The sequence below is a fragment of the Chionomys nivalis genome, chromosome 11 (genome assembly GCF_950005125.1).
Source record: "Chionomys nivalis chromosome 11, mChiNiv1.1, whole genome shotgun sequence".
NCBI classification, from domain to species: Eukaryota; Metazoa; Chordata; class Mammalia; order Rodentia; family Cricetidae; genus Chionomys; species Chionomys nivalis.
The window spans coordinates 28265260-28283799 of record NC_080096.1 but is presented as its reverse complement, the minus strand read 5'-3'; the positions used below and the strand labels follow the sequence as shown (position 1 = coordinate 28283799).

Genomic DNA, 18540 nt, shown 5'->3' with positions numbered 1-18540 from the left:
ACAAGCACCTGTAACTCCAGTGATGGAGGACCCAACATCTTCTGGCACCCAACATCAGGGTACCTGCACTCACCTACAAAAACACACACACATATGCATCGTAGGGCCCATAGGTCTACCCCTCCTCCTGGGGTTCATATTGAGGATAGTTTGCAGTTTCTGGCAAAACATCCTGTTTGTTCTTGTGTTCCCCCCGCCCCTCCCTCCCTTGCACCCAACGATCTGCCTGGCAGAGCTCACTTCTCGCCTGGCCACACCACGTCTGTGCCCTACGTGAACCACATCTTCCTAGACACTGACACTCCCAACACCAGCAGACACAGGGCCCAAGGCTTCCCTGCTTATGGAGTCAGCCCAGGTCACAGCCAGCTTTCCTCCAGCCCCGCCCATTGCATCATAGACAGGCAAGGTAGCTAAAGTAGTGACTAAAGAGAGTTCATTTTCTCCAAACCCAGGGCAAGAGTGGAGTGTTGGTGGCAGAGGCTGGTGAACTTGGAAGTGTATTTATCTTGCAGAAAGACCGTGCTAGAGAGAAGAAAACCAGATACTAAAGAGTCCTCCCATGGCTGTGTAGGATCGATAAGCAAGGGACAAAGCCCTAGCCCCCAGGAGTGTGAGAGGGAAAATGAACTGGCAAGAATTCAACCCGCCCCGAAGACTGTATGTCACTGTGAGCCTCCAAAGACTGGGCAGGCGAGTCTCAGGGCCAGCCACCAGGGCACATTTCGCTCCACAGGCTGTGAAACTCCTCAGGGCTGTACCGAGCAACAGCAGGGTGTTGGCTGATGTGGGTTCTACTCAGGTAGAGTTGGCTGACTTTTTACAGCTACTGAAGGAACCAGGACACCACCCTCTACTTGAAGGCTCTGCCAGTGAGAGCTGGGCCTCTGACACCAAAGCCGGCCCCTCCTTAGTCACCATAGAGATCCTGCAGAACAGCTGTGAACATCTGGAGTCAGGGATCCAGGGAAGTTCCTTTATAAAGACATCGTATAGAGTATGGCCAAAGAAAAATCTCGAGGCAATGCCACCAACAGAGAACCAGGGAAAAGGAAAGATGGCGGCTTTCCCTAATAAGGCGAACACACAAGAAAAAACTCAAAGCCCTTCAGTGCAGAGCCGGGAGGACTTGTGGAAGGGCATAATCATAGGGGGTGGCAACACATCACCAAGGAGGAGGCGAAGAAAGGTGGCCCAGTACCCCAAACTTGATGTTTTTGAAGAACAAGCCCTGGAGGGAAAAAAGATCCAGCCCCAGAAAAAGCAGCTGCTGCACGCGACGTTGCCAATTCACAGAGTAGAGAGGAGACACGACTTGGAAATACAGACCTTAAAGCAGGAGAAAATGAGGAACAAGAGAGCTAAGGAAAGGGGTACCTGGCTCCGGTTCTTACCAGACAAGTCGTTCTTGGAGCAAAAGCAGGGGAAGCTGGGCTCACTGCTTCTGGGAGGAATAAGTCTGCTGGACAAGAAAAAGACCCAGGCCTTGGAGCTGTCCACCAACGGCCATCATTTGCTGTCTGGCCCCAGAGAACCCGGAGGGAACCCACGGCCCTTGGCTCAGGATGACAACAATAAGGAGGCCACAAGAAAATGGGAAAAAAGAAAGAAAAGAAAGCTGAGGCTGGAGTGGTGGGATCCCACAGTCTGGGGCGATCCAGTCATACTTGAAGAGCGTAAACAGTCTCCTCGCAAAAACTGTTCAGAACCCCACAGCCAACCGAGGAAGCTGAGCTTTCCCATAGGCAGATTGAATTGTTGAAACCCTGTTTTTGTGCCTCACAAACATTAAAGGTCCTCAATAATGCCCCTGGGCTGTGGTTTCTGGCCAGGGCAACAGTCTGCTGAAATCCAAAGTTCTCCTAGACACCTCCTACAGGGCACCCTCCCTTTCTCCCTCCTGTGTCTCCTGGCTGGCCCTCCTGAGACTGTGTCCATCATCCCTCTAGGGATTTCCTGGGACATCACACTGGTGAGTCTCCCGTTACCCTGGCCTTTGCCTGTAACCACTGGCCTGAGATGAGGTCCCTAGAGGACACCCCACTCCTGAAGTCCCTTCAAAAAGAAGGTCTTTCTGAATGTCTGTCCTCCAGACTCTGATCCTCAGGCAAGCTTTACGTGTTATAACACAAGCGAACTATAACACAGGTAGTCCTTTGGTCCAGTGTCTGGAGGGAAATCCTTTGAGGGAAAGGACGCCTACTCAGAAGTTGGACCTTGAGACCTGTGCCAGCATTTTAAGACCCTTCCTGTGGAGGGATACCGTTAGGAATGGCGGTCTGTGACCCTCTCTCTACAGGACACGGGCCCCTTGGGTCCATCCCTTCAGAGCCATCCTTCTGATTTATTGGGAAGAACTCAGATGAGTTTAATTCTCAGACCCTGATGAAAGTCACTGTTTCAGGCCTTTGGCTCTCAATGGAGCTGGCACCTCTTTTTGCTTGCTTTCCTCATTCCTTCTGGACCCTCCCTCAGATCCTCGTTGTGGCTTGTGGTGGATGTCTCAGCAAAGGCTGGCCCTGAGCTGCGGGGAGACCCGGTGAATGCGAAGGATGAAATGGCAGTTTGTAGGGCAGGAGCAAAGCTGAGCCTACCTCAGTGCATAGATTAGAGTCCGACCTGCTTGGTCATTCTGAAGTCTTTGGGACTAGGATGGAGTCTCATGCTGGTGAATCCCCAGGCCAAGGGCACTGGCTGCTGAGGCTTGGTGGCCTACTCCATGCGGAGAAGGCTTGCAGGCAAGGCCCCCTTTGCATGGGAGCCGCGGCTTAAGGCCACATGAGATTGCTGCAGCCTATGAGTTCTGTTGGGATTTTTTTTTTTTTTTTGGGCAACCCAATTGGTCACTTTCAAGCTCAGCACAGTGCAGAAGGCAGAGATTGTTGCTCATAGCAGTCGTGCCAGAAGTGTGACCTAGTCCCAAGTGTCACTTAGGGGTGGCAGGGGAGGGAGAACAGAGAGCCAGTTACATCCACTTGGTGCCACAATGTGGCAGGGAAGCTGAGGTTCCCAAGGACGACACCCACGGTCGTAGCAATTGTCCAGGGTGCCACAGAGGCAACATTAGGATGGGAGCCGCAGGGTGGTGTGAGGACTGAGCAGCTTCCTTGGGGCAGATGAACTAGAAGCCGCACTCACAATTGGTATCAACGAGGCCATGACTGAGGGGTGGATGAAGACAACACAGCCTGTTCTAGAAGGAAAGACTTAAATGTCCATGAGTAGCAATGTAGTTGTTTTCAACAACCCAAGTGGCTCAACGCCCACGTCCCTTTCCCCACCACTCCTTCCTCACTTTGTCTTGACAGTCTCTCCCAACCCCCTCCCCACTCTGTCTCTCTTTTTGGTTTTTTGAGACAGGGTTGCTTTGTGTGGTTCTGACAGTTCTAGAACTCACTCTATAGACCAGGCTGGCCTCAAACTCACAGAGACTGGCCTGCTTCTACCTCCTATGTGCTGGAATCAAAGGTTGTGTCACCGCCTCCTGGGGGCAGTGTCTCTTATGTGCCTGCTTACTCTGGAGCAGAGGTGGGTAGGTGTAGGTGTGTGTAGGACTGCCTTTTGCTTGCCTGTCTCTTGTCTATGGCTCCTTCTCAAAGTAGATTGGGCCTCACCAGCCCATTTTTGCATGCAGTGACAGATAGATTATATTTTTAATTATATTCTTAGACTTTGGTCATTTTTATACTAGCAAAGTACTTTGTTTTGTGTTGTAAGGACAACTGTGTGGACTTCTGGTTCTCTAGCAATAGCTGGGCGTAGCTGGTAGCTTATTTTGTTGTATGGACTTGTACCAGGCTTCTACATCTTTGGTGAATATGCTTGGTCCCCACGCCTGAAATCTGGAATGGTATCCTTATTTCATTTCTTTTGCTGTGATCGAATACCTTGACAGAAAAGCACTTAAAGGAAAGAGTTCATTTCAGCTTACAGCCTCAGCAAATAGTCAATGGGAGGAGGCACGCTATGGTGCCGGAACTTGAAACAGCTAGTCACAGCACATGCACGGTCGAGACCAGCAAGAAAAGCACGCATGCTTGCTTAGCTGCTTGCTTGCTCACTTGTGGCCAGCTGGATTTCTGCACTCTTCTACAAAGTTCGGGACCCTCTGTTTAGGGAATTGTGCTGCCTCCAATGGGCTGGGTCTTTCCACATCATTTAAGGCAACTCACCTACAGACACGCTATCAGGTCAATCCAATTGACATATCCTTCACCAAGACTCTTCCCCAGGTGAGTCTAGGTGGTGCCAAGGTGGCAGTTAAAGCTGACCATCACATATAAATGCAAAAATTATTTTCTGTGTTTGTTTATTTGAGTCAGGGTTTCTCTATGTAGACCAGCCTGGCTTGGACTCACAGATATTCCCCTGCCTCTGGAGTGCCGGGTTTAAAGGTGTGCACCACCATGCCTGGTTTTGGGTTTTATATTTTAATAAATCATTTTGTTTGATGCAACAATTTTTCCCGAGTTTTCATCCCTTACTGTTTTAGGGTATTTTTAAGATCAAGTCTCTGTGAAGCCCTGGCTGGTCTGGAACTCCCTATTAGATTCAAACTCAAAGAGGTCCCCCTGACTCTGTGTCTCACATTGTTGAGACTAAAGGTGTGCGTCACTGTGTCCCGTCTGTCGATTCTGTTTGCGTTTGTTTGTCCTTGTTAGTGTTCTGTTGCTGTGGAGAGACACCATGATGGAGGAAACTCTTACTAAAAAAAAAGCTTCTAGTTGGGGGCTTACAGTTTCAGAGGGTTAGTCCGTTATTAACATGGGGAACATGGCAGCATGCAGGAGGCAATGGTGCTGGAGAGGTGTCTGAGAGTTACATCCTGATCCACAGGCAGTGGGCAGAGAGAAACCCTGGCTTTGGCACTTTTGAAACCTCTATGCCCACTCCCAGTTACACACCTCCTCCAACAAGGCCGCTTCTTTTCAGCTGTGGCTGCCTTTTAAACGGCCGCTATCCTAGCCTGACAGCTGCAACTCCGCCCCCACCAGCAGCAGCTAGGCCGCAGGAGCCAGCAAGAGCCGCAGCCTGAGGAAATTCTGTTCCCTCAGGTACCGACTCTTTCAAAGCTACAAAAGAAATTTATCTAAATCTCTGTCTCTCTAAAGAACTCAAGATTCAAAGGTTGAGGTGGAACCCTGCTCCCCAGAGAGGTTGAAGAGCAAGCAACTCACCTAGCTCACCCCTCTCCTCTCCCAGGCAGATCTCGTGCTTCTCCTCACCCTTCCTTATAATCCCTTCTCCACCTGGCTCCTCCCTACTGCTTCTGGTCAGATAGTTCCTGACACAACCTCCTGACAGCAGGTGGAACACATCTTTGCATCATTCAACAAATGTTCCAGAGCATAAACAAATGTATACCTTAAAATAATATTCTATAACACTCTTCCAAGGCCATACCTAATTCTGTCTAACTAGGTCATCTGCTGGTGACAGAAATACATGAGCCTACGGGGGGGGGGGGCATCTTTTCACTCAAAGCACCACATTGTTGCTTTTTATTCTTCTGCTAATTCTTTTTTCGAAAAGGATTTCTTTTTATTTTGTGTGCGTGGGTATTTTGCCTGCCTATATGTCTAGGCACCATGAGCATGCTGCCCAAAGAGGCCAGAAGAGGGCGCAGGAACCCCTGGGACTGGAGTTATAGCTGCTTATGATCACTGTGTGGTGCAGGACAGCCAGTGCTCTAACATCTGAGCCCTCTCTCCAGCCCGGTGTTAACTCTTCAGGGAAGGGACAGTAGCGTGTCCTCTTCTATTCTCTGAAGAACATCAGAGAAAGCCACATCTCTCCCTAGGGTCAGAAGTATCCCATTCATCTGCTCAGGAAGCCTCTGTGTGACAAAGATGACCGTTATTTTTCTTATGTAACTAGAAAACCAGAAATGGTTTGTTAGTGTCTTCCTCTGCAGGAACTGTGTAGAAAGGCGGGTAGGGACAATCCATAGTATGTTGCATAGGTTTGATCTAACGAAGAAGTGGAGACATCAGTTTATATTGCAGAAAGAACAGGCATGTGTACTCTTGAATCTAGAGACTATATAGTAGTTAGGAAAGATGAGGTCCCTTACGTTTACTAATGAGACACTTGAACAGGTCACACGAGGTTAAGCCCCAGGAAAGAAGGCATAAATAATTCATATTGGTCGCATAGATATTGGCCTGACAGATGTGAAGGTTTGTGTTATTGCAGGAAGAACCTAATTCTCCCAGTCCAACAGCACAATTATCCTGTAAGCATTGTAGCTGAGGACGTCCTAATGGCTTTTAATCGTCTGGCCCATACCTGCTAATCAATATCAATGGTAGATACAAGTCTTGTTTGAGATAGGGTCTCTTAGTGTTCTCTTGCTGTGGCAACTAGTCCTTCCTTGTCCTAGCAACCGCATGGTGGCTCACAACCATCTGTAATGAGGTCTGGTGCCCTCTTCTGGCCTGCAGGCATACAGACAGACAGAATATTGTATACATAATAAATAAACAAACAAATAAAAGAGGACAAAATTTGCTTTATTGTGCATCCACCTGAAACCAGTCTAGGCTGGATCAGCCCTTTGCACACAGTTGCCATTTGTCTAGAAGATGCTAAGAGGAGAAACGGTTGCCCAGTTTAGTGCAGGTCTAAGCACAGTTAGTGTTGGCTGTGGTTCCTGGATTGCTAGCAGGTTGATAAACCTTTCTTTTCTGAGAGTGATGAAATCTCTATTCCTAGGCAAGTGCAGTCCCAGGTTGCTAAGATAATTATTATATTCAAACGGCTAGTAGTCCAAAAACCTCAGGTGGGCTGAGAAACTCTGGGCACGAAAGTTGACTTGAGGCAACATCTTGGGCTGTTAGGATCCAGGAAGCTTCAGACAAAAGATCAACATAGTAACCCCCTTTGGTGTTTACCACTTTGAAATTACAGGGATCAGACCTACAGATGGCATCTTCCACCCCCAAAGTTTTTCTGTCCCATAAGACTCCTGAGCCCTCGGGCACAGCAGCCACTCCCGCCGAGAGCCCACCGGCCTTCACTGTCCCCAGGAAAGGGCCATCTGCTCTGTACAGCCTGGTCTCCTCTCTCATTCCGTGTTGCCTCCATTAGTCCTGCTGTAACGGTGCTTGCCTGCCTCATCTCCATACAGAATAGTCCTAGAATTAAACTTGAAATTGACATTTTGAGAGTATACAGGATTTTTGAGAATCTGATCAGAGCACATTATGGACCATTTCGACTTCAAGTTTAGGTTATCTCTCTTGGAAATCCTATACAAAGGTTGACTTTGTCAGCCTCAGTTTCTAGAATTAACATCTGAGTGTCAGACTCATCAATTTCTGGAGGAAACCAACTCTAGGTTAATGTGGCAACTAGTTGCCATTTCAGATAGAGCAGTTTTAACCACTGAACCCGTCTTTTTTTTTTTTTTGTTTTTTCGAGACAGGGTTTCTCTGTAGCTTTTGGTGCCTGTCCCGGAACTAGCTCTTGTAGACCAGGCTGGCCTCGAACTCCCAGAGATCCGCCTGCCTCTGCCTCCCGAGTGCTGGGATTAAAGGCATGCGCCACCACCGCCCGGCTGAACCCCAGTCTTAACCCTCTTTCCAGGCCCAAGACTTCATATTTTTGTGTTGTAGAATATTATTTTGAGGTGTGCGCTACTTTTGTTTGTGCTCTAGAACATTTAATTTTTAATTAAACACAAAGATGTGTTTGATTAAATAAAATCCACCTGCGGTCAGGAGGCTGACAGGAAGTTGTAGGGAGCAGTCAGGTGGGGAAGGGTTTTTAAGTAGGGTGAGGAGAAGCATGAGGGCTTCTGGAGAGACGCAAGGGGAGGAGGTGAGCTAGGTGAGCTGCTTGCTCTTCAGCCTCTCTGGGGAGCAGGATTCCACCTCAACCTTTGAATCTTGAGTTCTTTAGAGGGACAGAGATTTAGATAAATTCGCTTCTGAGCTTTGAGAGTTGGTGCCTGAAGGAACAGAATTCCCTCAGGCTGCAGCTTTTCAGCCAGACTGCTGCTGAGTGGGAGTTGCACAGCTGTAGTTTAAAAGGTAGGACAATGTAAAAAGAGGACAACATTATCGTTGGTTTTTGTCTTGAGACAGCATCTCACCAGGTAGCCTTGCCTGTCCTGGAACTTGCTCTTTTTAGACCAGGTGGCCTCGAACTCACAGAGAGAGAGCCTTCTGCCTCTGCCTCCTGAGTGCTGGGTTTAAAAGCATGGGCCACCACTGCCAGACTAAGATTCCATATTTGGTGGTTACATTAATCACACCAGAAATCTGCTTAACACTCTTGTTCTTTTGTCTCAGTTGATATAGCCCCCAATGATTGAACTGATCCCAAAAAATCTTCCCTGTCACGGAGGAAACCCAGATAGCTTAGAGCCCATCATTCAAATGGTCTGACAGCTCAAAAATAGGTCTGGAAAACTGAGCACACAGAGAGACAAAGCTGGCCATCAGATGGCACCCAAAGCTCTCAAAGGACGTGAAATGCCCCAGGTGCACCAATCAGAGAGAAACTACGGGGAAACATTCTTGACTCTAAAACTGATTTCAACTACTCTTCCCCACTCCACAGAGAAGGGAAAACAGGAGGTGCTGGCCCAAGAGGAAAGCTATGAAAACGTTCTGCCAGTGACGTGATTCCAGCAGCTGCCAGGAGTCCTTCGAGTTCTTCCTGTCCCTCTGCAGTCAGCATGCTGGGAATAGCAAAACGTGTCTCTTTCTCCAGGCTCGTTTCCACACAGTTGCGATCAGTGTTGTTTTGTCATTTCTAATTTTTACCATTATTAATACTATAGGGTGGAAAGCCAGGCAGTGGTGGCACATGCCTTTAATTCCAGCTCCTGGGAGGCAGAGGCAGGAGGATCTCTGTGAGTTCGAAGCCAACCTGGTCTATAAGAGCTAGTTCCAGGACAGACTCCAAAGCTACAGAGAAACCCTGTCTTGAAAAACCAAAGACCCAAAACAAAAAACTCAAAATACTATAGGGTGGAGACTATGAGAATCCAGGAGCACAGAGATTAAAGGATAAACAGCTTCCAAGTGTTGGTTTTCGCCTACCTCTGAGATCTCCTGAGAACTAACTCAGGTTTTCAGGTTTGTATGACAAGCCCTTTTACATTCAGGGTCTTCTGATCCTTCTTAGGGTCAAAGCCTCTGTGCTGGCAGTCCTAACAAGCCGGGCCAAGCCAACCATCCCGTGACTCCCCAGAGAACTCCTTCACACCCAGTGATCTGCCTGGCAGAGCTCACTTCTCGCCTGGCCACACCACGTCTGTGCCCTACGTGAACCACATCTTCCTAGACACTGACACTCCTAACACCAGCAGACACAGGGCCCAAGGCTTCCCTGCTTATGGAGTCAGCCCAGGTCACAGCCAGCTTTCCTCCAGCCCCGCCCATTGCATCATAGACAGGCAAGGTAGCTAAAGTAGTGACTAAAGAGAGTTCACTTTCTCCAAACCTAGGGCAACGGCGGAATGCAGGTGGCAGAGGCTGGTGAACTTGGAAGTGTATTTATCTTGTAGACCGATAGGGCTGAGAGATCTTATAGAGAGATAGTGCGGGATCGATCAGGGACAAAGCCCTTGTCCCCAGGAGCGTGACAAGGAAAATGAAGGGCCAAGAGCTTGGCTCACACAGGAGACTGGAGGCGACTGAGAGTACCCAAAGATGGAGCGGTTCTACGATTTGGCCAAGCGCTGGGTCACATCTTGTTCAGGAAGTGAAAAACCTCTGGAGGTCCCAATCCAAGAGTAGAAGCCAAACAGAGTCACTTCCCCTTTCCCAGAAACCAAGGAGAGGAGAACATCATCACCCCCACCACGCAAGCTCTGCTGCCGAGTGCTGGGACCGTGCCACTGAGGACTTTTCTGCATCCCTCATCACAGAGATGTTACAAAGTGGCTCCATCACTAAACAGCTAGAGTTAGGGATCAGAAGAAGCTCCCTTCCAAATCCAAAGGAGGCGTGGACAGAGAAAAATCCTGAGGCCACAGCACCAATAGAGACTCAGGGAAAAGGGAGGACAATGGCCTTTCCTAATCAGGGGAATAATCAAGCAGAAAAACCTCAAATCCCACAAGATCAGGGCTACCAGGATTTGTGGAAGGACATAATCTTAAACTATGGTATTGCGTCACCAAGGAGAGGCCTGCAGATGGTGTCCCTATACCCCAAACTAACTGATAATCTTAAAGGGCATGTCCTGGAGGGAAGAAAGATCCACCTGAGATCAAGACCACCAGCACAGGAAATGTTGTCCTGGTGTAGTGTGGAGGGGGGCCAGGAGGAGGAAGTACAGACACCAAAGAGGGAGAAAACAAAGACTAAGAGAGCTAGGGAAAGGGAGGCTCAGTACCAGTTCTCCAGAGAAAAGGCTTTCCTCCAGAGAAAACTGAGGGAACTGGGCCCCGTGCCTGGGGGAGGAGCAAGTCTGCCGGACAAGAAAAAGGGCCAGGCCTTAGAGCTGTCAATCAAAGACAACTGTCTGAAGTCAGACCCCAGAGTGCCCAGAGGAAACCTACAGATGCTTGCTCAGGATGAGAGCGCTAAGGAGACCACAAGAAAACAGCCAAAGATGAAGAAAAGAAAGCTGAGGACAGAGTGGTGGGATCCCACAGTCTGGGGCGATCCAGTCACACTGACCAAGCGTGAACAATCTCACAAGACCTGTTCAAGATTCCATAGTGACCCGTGGAAGCCGAGCTTTCCCATAGGCAGACTGAGTTATAAAAACGCCATTTTTGTGCCTTGAGAAGATTAAAGATCCTCATTAAGGCCCCGGGGCTGTGGTTTCTGGCCAGGGCAACAGTCTGCTGAAATCCAAAGTTCTCCTAGACACCTCCTACAGGGCACCCTCCCTTTCTCCCTCCTGTGTCTCCTGGCTGGCCCTCCTGAGACTGTGTCCATCATCCCTCTAGGGATTTCCTGGGACATCACGCTGGTGAGTCTCCTGTTACCCTGGCCTTTGCCTGTAACCACTGGCCTGAGATGAGGTCCTTAGAGGACACCCCACTCCTGAAGTCCCTTCAAAAAGAAGGTCTTTTTTTTTTTTTTTTTTTTTTTTTTTTTTTTTTTTGGTTTTTCGAGATAGGGTTTCTCTGTGGCTTTGGAGCCTGTCCTGGAACTAGCTCTTGTAGACCAGGCTGGTCTCGAACTCACAGAGATCCGCCTACCTCTGCCTCCCAAGTGCTGGGATTAAAGGCGTGCGCCACCACCGCCCGGCAAGAAGGTCTTTCCGAAAGTCTGTCCTCCAGACTCTGATCCTCAGGCAAGCTTTATGTGTTATAACACAAGCGAACTATAACACAGGTAGTCCTTTGGTCCAGTGTCTGGAGGGAAATCCTTTGAGGGAAAGGACGCCTACTCAGAAGTTGGACCTTGAGACCTGTGCCAGCATTTTAAGACCCTTCCTGTGGAGGGATACCGTTAGGAATGGCGGTCTTGACCCTCTCTCTACAGGACACGGGCCCCTTGGGTCCATCCCTTCAGAGCCATCCTTCTGATTTATTGGGAAGGACTCAGATGAGTTTAATTCTCAGACCCTGATGAAAGTCACTGTTTCAGGCCTTTGGCTCTCAATGGAGCTGGCACCTCTTTTTGCTTGCTTTCCTCATTCCTTCTGGACCCTCCCTCAGATCCTCGTTGTAGCTTGTGGTGGATGTCTCAGCAAAGGCTGCAGAGCAGCCAGGGCAGGGCAGAGCCCTGAAGTCAGAGCAAATCAGTTGTTTAAGCTGTTCACTGGTCTCTCCAGGAGCAGACTAGAGAGAATCAGGCCTGCTTGACCACTCTGAGGCCTTCGGACTAACAATGCAGTGCTGGCGAGTCCCCAGACCAAGGGCTTGGTTGCTGGGGCATGGTTGCTTCTGCATTTGGAGCGGGCCAGTGCTTTGTTGCCACTCGGGAGCAGGGGGTGGATGGACACACCAGGCACACTGTAGTGGGTTGAGTCCTGGGCCACTTCAAGCTGAAACAGCTCCCTGTCCTGACTTTTAGCTTGAAATGATGGAGCGCTTCGAAAACCCAGCGGGGTGAAAAAAAAGAAGCTGAGACCACTGCCTAGATTGTCAGGCGAGAAGTATGCCTTAGGGGGGTGGCCACGGGTCTGTTGCTTCTACCCACTGCTATTGATCACACAAAGTCAGGGCTCCAACAGCTTTGATGACGGAAACAGCTCATTCAGTGGATGGATACAGTGCTGTGACAGTGGCAGGTGGCTTCTCACACTGAGGTCACAGAGAGGAATGGATGTGGATGATACTTGTTCCAGAAGGAAATTTTAAAATACCTGGGATCAGGTGATTCTTTTTTCCTTCCTCCCTTCCTTCCTTTCTTCCTTCCTTCCTTCCTTCCTTCCTTCCTTCCTTCCTTCCTTCCTCCTTTTCTTTTCTTTTTTGAGACAGGCTTTCTCTGTGTGTAACATCTCTGGGTATCCTGGAACTTGCTTCATAGACCAGACTGGCTTCAAACTCATAGAGATCCGCCTGCATCTGCCTCTCAAGTGCTGGGATTAAAAGCATGCACCACCACTGCCCGGCTTTGGTGATTCTTCTAAACTCAAATAGGTCAACTCCTAAGTCTCTTGCCTTGCCAGCCCTTCCTGACTTTGCTTTGGGGAATCTCTTGGGAGGCTGGTTCCTCTGGGGTGGAAGTGGGGTTGACCTCTGTCAGTCACTTTCTTTGAAAGGTGGACTGGCTCCACATGCATATTTTTGAGTGCAATCATTGCCGAACTATTTTTAATATTAGTTGGATATAGTTGTGCACATATACATGCATAATTTAATTTGGGTATGTGTGGATGTTTTTCCCACATATATGTCAGTACCATGTGTATCCCTGGGTTCCATGGGGGCTAGAAGAGGTCTTTGGGTTTCCTGGAACTGTGGTTATAGCCGTGTGAATGCCATGTGGGTGCTGGGAACTCAAAACAGGTCCTCAGGCTGAATAGCTTTTAACCATTCAGAGTCTTTCCCGTCTCCTCGGTCATATCTGTACTAACACAGTATCTTATTTTGTGTTTTTAGGGGTGATAGATTGGACACGCTGATTTCGTAGCAAATCGTGGGCACGGAGACTTGATGACATAGTTTTCTGTATGGACCTAGTACTTGACTAAAGAGTTTTTGGTGCAATCTTCTTGTATCCCGGGCCTGAAATTTGGAAGCTTAATAAATCATTCTGACAGTATAAGTGTACCAGTTTGTTCTCTACTATCAATTCCTTAGTACTTAAAGGATATTTTTTTTCCTGTTAATTCTCTTTTTAAAGAAATGTTTTTTTTCCCTTGTTCACTTTTTAAAGGTTTATTATGTTTAATTTGCTCAGGTCGGGGGCCTCTGTTGTTCATTTTATTCCTCAGTCAATTCTTTTTTATGACAGGGCCCTATGGAGCCTAGCCTGGCCTTGAACGAGATATGTGTCTATGTAGCTGTGGATGATTTTGGCTTCCTGATCCTTCTGCCCTTATCTACCAAGTGCTGAGACCCTGAGGTGTGCCACTTTGCCCATGTTCTCTGATTCTGGGGATGGAACCAGGGGGTTTCTTTCATAGATGCCCTCACCCTTCCCACTAAGGCACATGCCCAGCAACCTGTCTGGCAATTCTTGACTTTGCATTTGCACAGCCACTAGGGGGCGAGCTTGGTTCCTGGCACCTCTGATAAGCCGGTCTTAACAGCATATCCTCAGCAAACCAAAAGACACAGTGAAGTGCAGATAAAGAAAAAAAATTATGAAACTCCACACTCAGTGAGAAACCCCACCTCAAAAAATAAGGAGTGTGATTAAGGAAGACAGGTGTCATTGACCTCTGTCCTGCATATACATGTGTGCACACAAGATACAAAGATCTTGACAGTTTCTAAAAGATAGTTATTAATCTTTTCCTTAACCCTATATGTCACTGTTCCAAAGAATAAAACATTATTCACACTTTGCTATACAAGTCTGATTAGCTGTTTAACATGACAAATTCTGTATGTATCAATCACATGTGGCTAGCACCTTATAAGTAGAAACTGTCAGCAAAAACTGACATGTTAGCTCCCTTGCAGTGCGTAGGGACACATGTCCTGAGTGGCATTTTCAACACCAGATGATGGAAGTGTAAGAGGTCTGGGCAAATGGCCGGGAAGTCAGTGTGGGATGTAAAGGGAGTGAGCTCAAGTTTGGAAGAGTAGTTTCCAGTGATAGAATAAATTGCTATATAGAGAGAGCGTTGTGCTGCAGCCAGGGTGGAAACAGGACACCAAAGGAAGGTGAATTAGGTCACGGGACAGTGTGGAGCTGGCAGTCACTCGAACATCTGCCAGCAATCCAGGCACTGGGGAGGGAAAAGGCCATAGGAAAAGGAAGATAATCTTTCAAAGGTGCTGAGAACAGTCCGGATGGGAGATAACCAGGAGCATAGCACAGAAAGGGAGAAGGCTGCATGTAATGGAGAAAAGGAGTAATTTAATACAGTGGATCCTGGGACTCCTGTTAAGCCTTGTTTATGAAATCCTCGCTGTTAAGTGATGGCCACAAAGTCTGATAAACAGTTGTTTCTGTATAGAATGATCACATTTTTAGTTCAGAGTGTGGTAATTCTGGCCAGAGGAAATGTTACTTAACTATCTCATCCTCGAGTTTCTGCACTTTTGCCCTGCTGAGGGCCTGGCCTGGTTCCTTGAGCCCAAGTGTGTGCTGAGCTCAGATCATGCTTCCTGGGTATCCATTGCAGAAGAGAACGGAATGAGAATAGGAGAGACAGTAAGTATTCTCACAGTTACAGTTACTCTGAACTAGATGCTTTTCCTAGGAGGACAGGTGCTAGAGTTCAGCAGAACAGGAGGAAGAAAAGAGGAACCATGATCTCTGCAGGTCAGTAAACATGGAGTCACGGAAGGTTCATGGTATAGGAATTGACTCTAATCTCATGCTTATGCAAACTAATGAAAGCTAAAACTGAATCATGATGGTCTCTTCAGATCAAAAGATGAAAGTGAATTTTAAATCATAGGTACTGACAGATAATACCTATCCCATCGATCCTATTCTGGCGTTTCACATCAACAGCTAGAATATATCCTTGTTGATGAAATAACAGTCAGAGGAGAACCTTGGGCTCAGTGTCCTGCTGTGGGGACCCAAAAATGTGAGCATATTCCACCTTGTCTGAAGGTCAGAGAGTTTGAGTTTATTTTTGCTCTTTCAAAATTGTTCACAACAGTTGTGGCTCCAAAACAAGATATCCTGATCTAGGGTATGGTTACTTGGTATTTTGGACATTAAGAAGGCCCTATGGAGTCGGGTGGTGGTAGCGCACGCCTTTAATCCCAGCATTCGGGAGGCAGAGGCAGGCGAATCTCTGTGAGTTCGAGACCAGCCTGGTCTACAAGAGCTAGTTCCAGGACAGGCTCCAAAACCACAGAGAAACCCTGTCTCGAAAAACAAAAAAACAAAACAAAAACCAGAAGGCCCTATGGGTAGATCTGCTCCACCCTGACCATAGGTCAGAGAATTCAAGCATACTCCTGTCCTCCTTCATTTAAAATGGGTTTGGCATAGGGAGGGGCTGCCTACAGGATACTTGGTTAAGGTTATGTTCACTGCCCCAATCATCAGATGCTTTACTCAGGAAGTAATGGCTTGATGTCTCCCCTTTTGTATTAGGGTATAAAAGCATATGAAAAATAAACACGGGCAAACTCAGGATTCAGCATTCAGTATTCACTGAGTTGCTCTCCTGGTACTATCCTGTGTCTCTGTATTTCTTCTTCTTCTTCTTCTTTTTTTTTTTTTTTTTTTTTTTTGGTTTTTCGAGACAGGGTTTCTCTGTGGTTTTGGAGCCTGTCCTGGAACTAGCTCTTGTAGACCAGGCTGGTCTCGAACTCACAGAGATCCGCCTGCCTCTGCCTCCCGAGTGCTGGAATTAAAGGCATGCGCCACCACCGCCCAGCTCTGTATTTCTTCTTATCTCTGTTCCTCCTGGAACATACAAACCCACCGTGGCAGAACCATGGCAGAAGTCACTCCAAAAAGGAGGCTTACGACACCCTGACAATAGAAAGACAGACAGGAAGAAGAGATATAGTCAGGGAAAGAAGTGGGTCACTGTAGTAGGAAGACTGTTAGTTTGTTACCGATTGCTCAGTCCTGAAATAATCACACAGAAACTAAATTATTTAAACCACCGCTTGGCCAATCACTTAAGCATATTGCTATCTAGCTCTTATATCTTTAGTTAACCCATTTCCATTATTTTATATTTTACCATGATGCTCATGGTCTACCAGCAAGGCTCTGGCTAGCAGCTCACATCTTTCTTCTCTGGCAGCTCCATGGCTTCTCACTGACTCCGCCTTCTTTCTCCTAGCATTCAGTTTATTTTTTCCTGTCTAGCTCTACTCTGCCCTATCACAGGCCAAGGAGCTTCTTTATTCATTAATCAATAAAAGCAACACATATACAGAAGGACTTCCCACATCAGGTGACTTACCGATAATGAAAGCATTATAGACAAATTACTTCAACAAACAGAAAAATCAGGACTATATTAATCTATAGTCTCATGTCAGCTAAAGCACATGCTATGTAGAAAAGAAATCTAAGAAGAGGTAAGAAGACAAGAAAGCAGGTAGGGGCCAGGCAGTGGTGGTGCACACCATTAATCCCAGCACTCAGGAGACAGAAGCAGGCAGATCTCTGTGAGTTCGAGGCCAGCCTGGTCTATAAGAGCTAGTTCCAGGGTAGGTTTCAAAGCTGCAGAGAAATCCTGTCTTGAAAAACAAATAAACAAAAAAGAAAAAAAAAAAGAAAGAAAGAAAGAAAAAAGAAAAGAAAAGAAAGCAGGTGAGTGGCATGATGTAGGAGCTAATCAATTCATTGCAGAAAATGCCAGATAATAAATGTAGTAGAAAACACAGCTGACAAAAGGGGACAGAAATGGAAAAGGACTTGGAAAATACACAGAACAAAAAAGCTATCTTCAATATCTAAAATTCAACAACAAAATAAGCAAAAATAGTCAATTGGGAATAGAAATAAGCTTACTTTGGTGAAGATTGCTCAAACATGGACTGGAGTGATATACAGGTGTTCCTCTGGAGGTCATCGGGACAGCTGGCCTGGTGCTCTGCTCTTGATAACCATTGCAAAATCAGACAAGATAAAAATTACACTAGAGCCGGGCGGTGGTGGCGCACGCCTTTAATCCCAGCACTCGGGAGGCAGAGGCAGGCGGATCTCTGTGAGTTCGAGACCAGACTGGTCTACAAAAGCTAGTTCCAGGACAGGCTCCAAAACCACAGAGAAACCCTGTCTCGAAAAACAAAAACAAAAACAAAAACAACAACAAAAAAAATTACACTAGATTCTGTGGGAAAAGAAAAATGAGATAAGATAATTTGTGAGTGATTGGCCTGCCTCCCAAGAAGTCTAAAGGAATCAGACTGAAAAGGATAAATGTAATTAATGCAGCTCAGTGAACTGAGTAGATTATCGGAGGTGGAGAATTGGTAACAGAGGAATCAAACACTGGAGCATTCGAGCAAGACTTCTGAGATAACTTTTAAATAATCTAATTTTAAAGTTATGTTCAAAGTGGTAATTAATAAATTAAATCGTCCTTTAGGGAAATAAATTTTCCGTTCTTCTGGAGAAAATTAACACATGTAAAAACATCAATCTGTGCAGCTGACAGTGATGCTAAATGAGGGGTCCAAGAGTAAAAATATAAAAATGTAGATTCCAGAAGCAGGAATGTAAAATAGAGAAATATAAAGTTGTAAGCTAGGAGGATGAGAACAGACCGTCAGCAGCTTTCTCAGCAGCTCGAGGATTAACTGTTAACAGTGGTTACTCTGCTTTACAACCCACAGCTCTTCTGCAAGGCTGAAGCATCTTTCTGCAAACTGAGAGCTGGCCTATGGTTATGAGCTGAGTCAACTTTTAAGAAACAGATACATGACCTCTGGGCTATGCACTGTCCCTGCTGTGTGAAACCGGCAGCAGCAAAGGGGAGAGCACAGGGCTCAGTCAACACCACCGGGAAGTACCGGGGAAGACAATAGATTTAGTACAAACACTAGTTTAGCCAATGGAGGGCTAACCTACTCCCTCGGGGTAGCTGGAGCTCCTTGTCCAGCTCGGATTTCCCTTGACCTCAGCCGATCTGTTGGTTACTTCCCATTAGCTGCTGGTCTTAAAGACATTGCTGGTCGCAGGTCTCGGTAGGGTCCACTGGGCATGAATTCAACTGTATCTCCTTGTTCTCACGTTTATGCGGCAAGCTTGAAGTTTTATTAAAGTTGTAAAGAGCTAACTCTGATCATAGTTGAAGATGTGGCCAGAGCAGTTCCTGGTTACCTCGTGTCCAGTACCTTGTGTACCAGAGTCTCGAGTGGTCTCCTTTCTGGGACAGGTAGAGGTTTGTTAGAACACATTCTTAGCCACAATAAAGACTATTACAACTGGCAGTATTAGGAGGAAGCATTGTGAAAAGGTAACAGTGCTTTGCGTAGGTTCCTGGGATGGGGTTTCGGAGTCCGTGGGAGCCGTCCAAAGT

The 18540-nt window shown here is 47.1% G+C and overlaps 1 long non-coding RNA gene across 1 annotated transcript in view; it reads right to left on the bottom strand.

Moving 5' to 3' along the window:
• LOC130883519 (uncharacterized) overlaps positions 1-18540 on the bottom strand; it is a 72346-nt gene that overhangs the window by 37003 nt on the left and 16803 nt on the right. The window lies entirely within an intron of this gene.